We start from the raw sequence: 10,759 nt of genomic DNA, 5'->3' as shown, positions 1-10,759 counted from the left end.
GGGGAGCGATGGAGACAATTTAACATCGAAATGGGCACTTGCAGCCGACAAGGAAAGTGTTGACGACACTGTATGCGAAAAGTACAACATTAGCAAGGAGAAGTGGGCCCAATTTTGTCAGACCTGTAGAGACCCTTCGTGGGAGGTAAGTTTGTGATTTTTATTGTTTTAAACTTTAAATTGAATTACTGTTATACATTGTAATGATAACTTTTAGTAATGATTAATTTGTACAGGATGTGCGAAAGAAGGCACAGGCTATCTAGAAATAAAACACTGCCCCTCACATGTTGTCTCATGGGGGTTGTGAATATTTAGAAAACAAGTTGATCGATGAGAAGAGAAAGAAAAAATTAGAGGAAGCTGCTCAATCCGGAAGCACTGACACTGTGATTGATCCTCCATCTCCCATCAGACGACACGTGAAGTGGAAGATGACCCGCACCAAGAAAATTGGGCAAATGATGTCTAAGGCATCAAAGGAAATTGCTGAGAAGAATGTAAGTCACTTTCAATTATTATTTGCAATTATGTATGTTTATTGTGTGATTGAGTAAACCAACAAATGTGTTCTTTACAGGATTCGTTGGAGGAGTAAGCCTTACAGGGTTCCTTTGTCGCCCATGGATGTCAGGATGTACTGACTGTTGCTATTGGGCGACCAGAACACCCTGGTCTTGTGCGTGCTGCTAGAGCTGGTGTCACGATCAAGCAATACTTTAGACCGACTCCAAGGACCTCTCACACGTCTTCCTTCATTGCTCCCGAAGAGCTGGAGCAGCTGACGCAACAAATCAGAGACCAACTAGAGGAGTCGATCACAGAAAAAGTGACTTGACAACTAATGTTATCCTTCGGCCAGATGTAGTCCTAGTTTCAGTTGCAGATGCAATCACAGGGACTTGCATTGCCTCCTGAGCCTGAGGTTGGTCCTTCATCTGCTCGTGTCAGTACAAAGGAGAGTTATGTTGATCCCTCAGGGAACGATCCAGAGACGGGTGACTCAGACAAATATGAGTTGTTATATGAGGGATCCACAATCGTTCACAAAATTCATTTGTTGCATGATCAAGTCAAGGTTGGTGTTGAGGAGGTTAGAGATGCAGATTTTCCCATTCCTGTACCCACTGAAGAGGTTAAGTTAGTGGGGCAGGCACTTAACACCTTCCTTGCTTGGCCGACACATCTTATCAAGCGTTTATCAGAACATGTATTTCAGTGTCATTAAATGCTTCTTTTTTCAATTAAAGTGTTCACTTTAATTAAATCATGTTAATTAACTATGTTGGATAAATAGGGAGCTGTGGGACCGGTGAAACCTGCAGATAGACCGGATCATGATGTAGATGATCCCCTATATCTGATGACATTGACCATCCCACAACTTTTTCTGAAGTCATTGCAGGTTATGTGGGATGTTACCGTGTTTGGGGTGTTTAATGAGAACTTCTCCTTGTACATAAAACATGAAGACCTATCTGAAATAACATGTTGTGGTCAATGTCTCAGCATCTCTTTTATACAATTGTGGATTTTGTAAGTCAATTTACAATATTGTTTATTACCTAACTTATTGTTTTAAATTCTACATAATTTACTTTATGTTAACAACAATAGGCTATGACTGAGACAAATATGCGAGTGGGGAATTCCAATGTGTATGGATTCCTCGAGCCACAGTCCATCCAAAGATATGGGCAATCACAATTTGAATAAGAAAGTTACATTAAGAACTGGATGTAGAATTCAAAATGGGATGTGTACCTAAGAGCCTACCTGAATGGGTAAGTTAAACTGAACAAATGAATTTAAATAATGTATAATAGGATAATAACCTATATTGGTCTTCACTACGGTGCACATTGGCAAATGGTTGTCATTTTGCCTAAGGAAAATGTTGTCATCAGGTTTTGTTCATTGCATAATAGGCCAGACAACTATCTCAAAGGAATAATTAATAGGTCAATGTTGTTTTCAATACATTTGCATTAGCATTAGTTAGGAATATCAATATTTTAATCGTACAATAAGCATCCATGTTTGTATTCAGCAGTGCTTTGAAAGGACTTGACGATACTCCACAAAGTTATCCGAGGCTGCTGTTAGGTGGATTGTTGTTAAAGTAAGTCATTTAAACAATGCTTCAAGTTATATTTTAGTACTGTGTAGACTAATTTATACTTAACGTTGAATATCTAAATTTCATAATGTATTCAGTGTAATAGACAAAAAGGAAGCACTGAATGTGGGTATTACGTCATGCATTATATGTCAACTATAATCTTAGGAACTTCAAGAATAATTAGGAAACGGTAATTGTTTAATTCAAACAAATTTCATTTTGTTATGATGGTATTATATTATTAACTTATATTTTATTATATGATGCTGTATTTCAATGATGCTAGACCATTGGAACCGAAGAGATTGAAGGTGCTTCGCTTCTAATGGGAAAAATATTATTTGAAAGTTAAAAATGAAACTTAGGATGTTTAGGAAATTTTGTAATTGTACTTTACTTACTTTACATTTTTTACAATCCATGTCTCCTTAACATTAAATATTCTTTTAATTCATAGTAATTAAAAAATTTCTCATGGAATTTCTGGTAAAAACTGTTTCAAAACAGAATGAAAATTATATGATGTATGGTCTGCTTTTAAAATTTGCAGGTTAATTTTGGGGTTATTGAAAAAATAAATAGTATATTAAAAAAAATCCTAAAAACAACATCGATTTTTTGAAAAAAATCGATGTTAACTGACACTAACAACATCGGTTTTTTAAAAAATCAATGTTAACTGCCACTAACAACATCAGTTTTTTAAAAAATCGATGTTAGCTGTCACTAACAACATCGATTTTTTTTTAAAACCGATGTTTATCTGAAGATATATATCTTTTTTTTATAATTCTTATTATATAAAATTGATTATTTAAATAACCGATGTTGTATTTTTACATTAACATCAGTCTGTAATAACCGATGTAAAAACCCTATTTTCTAGTAGTGTATGGATTCAATCTACTCTAATATGCATGGTGATATTCACATATTTTAATGAAAGACAAATCGTGTCTTGTCTTTGTTCATACATATAGGACTAGGTTAGCTTTTTCCCAGGTCTTATAATGTTAAACCTTATATTATTACTTTGATTAAAAAAAACAATATGTTGGAGTATTTGGTTTTCACTTTTCCTAGTTGTGAAAGGTGTGGTGGTGTGCCGTGAATGGTATTGGGTTTCATATGGTCTAGAAATTGGACTAGTTTTGGATTTAATTGCTTGTCTTTAAGCATACAATCCTAGTGGCACCATACTTGCGCATTTGGGTGTTCATAATTTTTCCATTTTTGATGAGTTGCCTTTGGAATTGTATTCAAATGTATTTGGTTTGTGAGGGGCTTTGGATCCTTATATATAAGGAAAAGGAGCTAGCACAACCCCAATGCTCCTTTTCATAATTGTAACATATATTCCTTGTTAATTATACTGTCCAAAAACATGCATCAAGCGTTGTTGATTTGTATGTTAATAAAATTATTAAATTTATTTATTTACGAAAAACTTTGAAAATTTTTCACGTGATAAACGTTAAAATATAAATATGGAAAATAAATAATACAAACCATATTAGGGAAAGAAACATAGCATAACATACTTAATCAAATCATACAGTGCAATATCGACATGTCCTATCACTATTAAGTAATACTCTAACTCACGAATCCTAGCATAGTAGTATCGACACACTAGTCATCACCCTTGTCAACAAACTCAATAGGATATCATTCATCGCCTCTAAGGGTGAAAAGTGAGAGGCGAACACGCATACTTGTCATTGGTGCTTGGATTTATAGCACACTACTTCCAATCAGTGCAGAGAGCAATCCTATGGGAAAAGTGAGCTCAACTACCACCCGAGGTATTCCTAATGATGGTAGGTTATGAATGACGAAGTCTCCATGGTAGTGATATTTGCACTCGCCTTATTGAAAAGCCACTGCTCCAACATGCCAAACTTCACTTCCAGATTCCATTTTGTTGGGTCCATCTTCAAGAAATGTCGCACTATTTGGAAGTGATATTCCTTTAGTTTTTTTATATTATAAGAAATATTCATAGGTATCCATGGATACCTGAGGATATAAAAAAACTCACAATAATTTTGAAACAAGTATCTGGAAGGTAACTAAATGGGCAATGGGACGAATTTTCATCCAACAGGGCAGATAGTTACTATCCAAACCCACCTCATTGTCATCCTTGTTTACAACAAATTCTTAGTGGAAAGTGTGCACACTTAATGTTTTTTAGAGCAAATTGCATGAGGTTTACACTAATTATACATGTATCCCCTTTTTTAAAAATCATTTCTTTGGCACCTCTACTCTCTTGGTGTTAATATGCCATTTGGAAATTTAAATTGATTTACATTAAATTTTAATTTGTTTTTATGAAAACTTGAAATTGTCCCTCACTGTAAGTGACCCAAACAGAGTATGAGCCCCCTCAATGTTCTCGTGTTCTCGATCAAAACAGAGGCTCATCTTCTCCATGCAAATAGTGGTGGAGACCTGAAAATGGTCGTTCTAAGGTTCTCCTCTACCCCGTGTTCTCTTTCGTGGAGGTGCTAAGAAAGCCTTTTCCTCCGTCCTCATGTTCTCCTTCCTTCTTCTCTGAACCTTTGCATGTGTTCTCTTTCATCTTGATAGGTGATCCCCATTCCTTCATCTTTGAACCATTGCCCATCTTCCTCTTTGTGCAGAGTTTCTTGTTTGCGATTATGGATGCTAGGGTTGTAGTCACATGTTAGACTGCTTGCATGCTATGGTTTGTCTTTTGCAACCTTTCATGGTACCATTGTCATCGCTTGTGGAGGTATTTGAGTCCAGTCACGTTTTGTGCATATACTTGGTCAATTTAATTGTTGGTTTTGTGGTTTTTGTCAAATGTGTAGGGCTTACTATAGGTTTCTCCTTTGTTATAAAAAAGGCCAAATGTGGGGTATATTGTGAGGTTTCAATGTTTGTTTGTAATTGTTAATAAAAAAATTGAGTAAATAGGAATTTTAGTCCCTAACTTTGTAACCCTGTTGCATATTAGTCCATAGCTTATTGAAATGTTAAAATAGTCTCTATCTTTGCATAAGTGTTGCATAATAGTCTTTACGGTTAAATTTGAAAGTAATGCCGTTAATGAGGTGCATCGTTGGCAATTTTAATGTCACGTAGACTGCTGTGTTGACTTTGGTTTTGAGGTTCACGTCGTCCCCTTCACGTTTGGCCCATTATCGATCACTGGATTTGTGTTGCGGCGGCGTCACGAGGCACAAACGGAGCACCATGCGCCATGAGGAGGGACTTGAAGATTTGGATGACATAGTATTATTTATATAAATAATTATACCCAAATCTGGTATTCTTCTCTCCCGTGCCTCTCTGTCTCCACTATGTTCCTCTCGCGCCTCCACTCTTTTTCTCTTTGCACCACCACTTTGTTCCTCTCGCAGAGTTGTGTTTTTGTAGTCCGCCATCGACGTCTTGCACTATTGTCACATCTCGCCGGAGCGTCGCATCTCCGCTAGGAACTTCTCTTTCTCTTTCTTTTTCGTTTAAAGTGTGAAAGGTGCGTGTGTGTGTTTGTGTTTGTGCTGAACCAATTGTGGCTTCTGCAAACTTTGTTTCATCAATTCTGTTTGATGAAAATCTGCTTCAAATCTGTTTGGTGAAACTGAAATTTTGAAGCAACACATGTTTGTATGGCTGTATTTTGATCTCGTCAATAACCATGAGGAAGCTAATATTCTTCTGAGTAGTAGTAATAGATAATTGCTGTTAGGATTAGCATCAAACGTGAAACTCAGGCCATTTTTCTGAATCAATCATTTACATTTCGTGACCATATTTATTTTGTCCTAGGCAACTTGCTCATAAATCACAATTATACAGAATGAATGCTGGATGAGACTTTTTATATTTGGTCACATTCGCATAGGGGCTCAAAATTACGCATAAGAATGTGAGATTACGCATAAGAATGTTGTGTTCTTCTGAACTATTCCAATCAATGATTGGGATTAGCTAGACTTCAAATTACTAATATGTTTGTTCCTCTTCTTAACATTGTTATATGCTCGTGCTAAAAGTTAAGCTTTTTAATTATAATAATTGGTATTGGTGTATCAATAAAAAAATGGTATTGGTGTAATGTTATTTTGTACAATTCCACTTTTTACATCTGAGATCCATTGGAAAAAATAATAAATAGAATGTGGAAGAAGTTTTGAATCTCCCAAAGTACATCTGACATGGATACAAACTTGAGTAGATTTAGCTTGCTTTAGCTACATATTGTACACTTTCGTTAATTAGAAGTTTCATACTAGCTTCCATTCTTTTCATCTTTCTCCAATGAATTTAAGAAGAATAAATTATATAATGGAACATTTGGAATTGTTGCTTCCATCTTTATCGTGATATATAGATTGATTTTGAAAACATAAGTCTGTGTAATTAATTATCACTAAGTATATACGTACCCTTATGTTCGAGTTGTATATTTCATTTATTTTCTTTTCTAATTTTCATTTTTTTTTAAAAACTAAAAAATCAGAGAGAATTGTATAATTAATGGTGATAACAACTAAGGGAGAAGGTGTAACAAGAGTATCGAAATTGATACAATTAAATGAAATTCCACAACCTAAGAGGGACATTTTATTTAAATGAAATTGATAAAATTAAATGACACTATTTTTCATTTTTAATTAGCATGACTTAAGTTTTTTCTTATATTCAGCATCATAATACATTTTTTATTGTATAAAACAATAATTAATTTAAATTTAAGAATTCATAAAAATTATTTGAATTTTTTATCATTATGAAAATAATTATATAAAATTCACTTGACCTTATGAAAATAATTTATAATTTTTTAATTTATTTTAGGCTTAAATAACATTTTGGTAGGAGTAATCTTTTTTTTTATTTTAGTACTTTAAATATTTTTATTTTTATTTTAGTTCCTTTAAATAAAATTTTGTAGTTGTAATTGTAATTTGTAGGCACTTTTTCTTTTCTTGTTTCCATCATGATCATTCATTGTTATTGTTAGTGACCATCTTCACAAGTACAAATGTTTGTCATACTATTTTCGGGATTTTTTGTTTGTTACGAAGGCTTTTATAACTTATATTATGTGATTAATGGTGTACTATTGCTTTATATACAAGTTATGTTCATTATGAGTGAACCTTAGTTTCTTGTTTGAGATTGAATATAATGATTTTTTTTGAACAATTTAGATTAATTGTTGTATTGAATCTTGAATTGTCTGTTTGGACAGTTTGAAAAGAGTCATTTTTTATAGTAGATTCATATGTATAAGTTAAGTCTTTTTTCTTAAATTTAATGAAATTTTGGTACAATGCATTTCACTTTGTTCTTTGAGTGCATACTTGATTGTGGATGAATTCATGTCACCCCTTTCATGTCGTGTACTTAGAGATCAATGTGAAATGTTACTGAAATTTTGTCAAATTTAAGAAAAGAGATTTAACCTTTACGTATGAATCTACTATAAAAAATGTCTTCCTGAATGGGATATGGCCATACCTTTAATGAAAAAAGTGAGGTTTTCATGCATGGAATAACTTTGTGAGTATCACAGAGTTATTAATTAGATTGATCGAAGTTGGATGAATGCAAGTCACATGAGCCCTGCATATGTGGAAGGCGTTGAACAGTTCTTGCAATTTGTCTCCGAAAGAAGTAGACCGGATCAGGAGGAAAAATATTTTTGTCCTTGTATAAACTGTTTGAATGAGAGACGACAAGTAATAGACGACATACGGGAACATTTTCTGTGTGATGGGATTGAGAAAAATTATATGACATGAATATGACATAGTGAATTGACAGACATACAAAGGGGGTCCCAAACTGAACCGATTGATGTAGAAATAAGAGATCAATTAGAGGATATGATTCGTGATCTTGGGCAAGAGTCTTTTCAGCAAGCACATTCCCCTATGTATGATACATTGGAAAGTGATTCAAAGAAGTCTTTGTATCCGGGGTGCAAGAAGTCTTTGACCCTGTTGTCAGCAATGTTAAGTCTGGTTAATGTCAAGGCCAAATATGGGTGGAGTGACAAAAGCTTCACTTCACTGCTTCAAGTAGTGCACGATATGCTTCTAGAGGAAAAAATGTTTCCAAAAATTTATTATCAGAAGAATAAGATATTGTGTTTGATCGGTATGGAGTATTAGAAAATAAATCTATGCCCTAATGATTGCATACTGTACATACATGAGTTTGAAGAAATGCATAAATGCCCTGGGGTATCACGGTACGTTTTTAGTAGTGTGAAGGCAAAGATTTCCAAATCGAAGGAAAAATTGAAAGTGTTTGAAGGAATTTTAATTGTGATTGTTATTGGAATTTTAATTATTATAGTTAAGTGAGTAGCTAATTGTATGTAGTTGTTATTTGTATGGTTTTAGAAATGATGTAGCTACTTAATTAAGATGGTCTTTATGTTAGATGTTTGGTATTTACTTGAATTTGTTTTGTAATAAGAAATTATGTTAGGTGTATTGTATCTTCATTAAGATGGTCCTTTAGGAGGTAAATAAATTTGTATTTGCCCAAACAAATAATCTACATGCCATTCTCCCCCTTGAAATATTGTCCCTTTTGAATTTGTTCATAAAATAAGCAACACATAAGTGTGTTACCCAAAATAAACGGCCCATTTACAAGCATAATGCTTTGACTATACCCAAAAAAAGATACGTAGTTACCCTTCACAAGTGAACTATAAGTAAGAACACTCTGACTATACCCATTAAACAAACCTAAATCAGCATTTCTAAACATAAGAGTTTCCTAAAATCTGTCTATACCATATAAACATGTTTGTACTATAAAAAAATAGTTCAACAAGTTGTTTTCAAAAAATGCAGCACATGAATTTTCCACTTCAGTTGATCAGGCTTGTTCTTTGGCTTGCTCTTGGTATTTTTCTCTCTTTTGGATTAGTTGACGATGAAGTAGGAAGTTATGAATTTACTTGCATTTCTATGTACACAAAAACCACCAATCAATATAAAAAATCATGTATTAACTAAAATTGTTTTTGGGTATAAATTATATTCTAATTGTTTTTAGATTACCATAGTTGTGGTTGTTGATTGCTGAGAAAGAGGAACCCGACTTTGCACATGCTGAGAGGTTCCAAAGTTACCATGTGGTTAGGTACAAGATTGCTCACCATTATTTGTCTATGTTAAAACAAAAAAAATCAGATTTAGGCAATTACTACAAACAAATCACAATATATAACATCATGCTCACCTTTTTTTTGTTCTTCACTTCTTCCTTTTGACTTGTTCTACTACTATGTTCGAATTGATTGCAAGTAGAGCACCTTAAGGTGTTGGACCTTTTACGTTGTTGATTTCCTGATGGCTCCTCAACAACACTTTTCTTTGTAGCCTTTCTAGGCCTTCTAGGTCAATATCAGGATAACCACCCTTGTTATTTTAGCATATGTAGTTCTTAACTCAGCTGTGGAATGTGAATCGTCACAAAACATCTCAGGTTCTAGTCTATTGTGAGATATGCATGCACATATATGTTTTCAAGGAAACCCAATTATTTGCCAAAATCTACATCCACGATCCTTTGAGGGTCTGTTTGATTTGCAAAAAAGTAAAGGGCAAGACAACACAAAATTTCTTGTTACATGTTTGATTGTAAAAATAAATGTATGACAAAACAAAATAAGTATCAAATTAAAGGATGATAGGACAAAAAACACAAGAGTTGTATCTTACTAAAACATAGGACAAATTTTTGTCTTCCACACAATACAATTAAAAGACACATTTGTCCTTCTTATCTTTCCTCTTGTGACTCCTCCCACATTGTTAGATCACTCTCTTTACTACATAATGTTTTTGTTTAACTGCAAGTCCAACATCGATTTAAAAGCAAGATATAATTTTAAATGTGGTGGCATATTCATAAATTAAATGAGTTAGGGCTCATGGAGGCTAGATATAATTTTAAATGCAAGTCCAACATCGATTTTTTTAACCAATGTTAACTGATCATTTCATAACATCAAATTATTACAAAATAGATGTTAATGAACTCTTATTAACAACGATTTTTCAAAAATCAATGTTAACCTTAGTTTATTGACATTCATTTTGTAAAACCGTTGTTAACATGAGTTCGTTAACTTCGATTTTTAAAAATCGGCATTAATGAACTCATCTTAACATCAGTTTTTGAAAAAATTGATCTTAACAAACTCATTTAATTTATGAATATGCCACCACATTTTTATTAACATCCATTTTATCAAAAATCGATGTTAAGTTAGCGATGTTAAAATCATTTTTTCTAGTAGTGATTATAATTAAATATTGTAAAAATAAGTTGTGCCAAGGATATTTTGAGCAACCATTTTTCTTTTAGGGAGATTTTTTTCCCATCAAAATATATGTGCCATCCAAGAGAGCGAGAGAGAGTTGCGATGGGAGAGTGAGGGCGAGAAAAATGGAAGCCAAAGTTGAGATTTGTAGCATATGGTTTGAGGATTACTATATTTAGTAAATAAGTGTAAAACATTATTTCATTAATTTGTGGTTTGAACTATTCAAGACGAGAGGCTCGTGTTACTTGCAACCTAATATAAAAAGGTGATGCAAGAAATTGTAGGAAAAAAAGTTTTAAAAAAAG

This window comes from Glycine soja, chromosome 4 (assembly GCF_004193775.1).
Source record: "Glycine soja cultivar W05 chromosome 4, ASM419377v2, whole genome shotgun sequence".
In the NCBI taxonomy this organism is placed as follows: Eukaryota; Viridiplantae; Streptophyta; class Magnoliopsida; order Fabales; family Fabaceae; genus Glycine; species Glycine soja.
Note: the sequence above shows the minus strand (reverse complement) of the source record.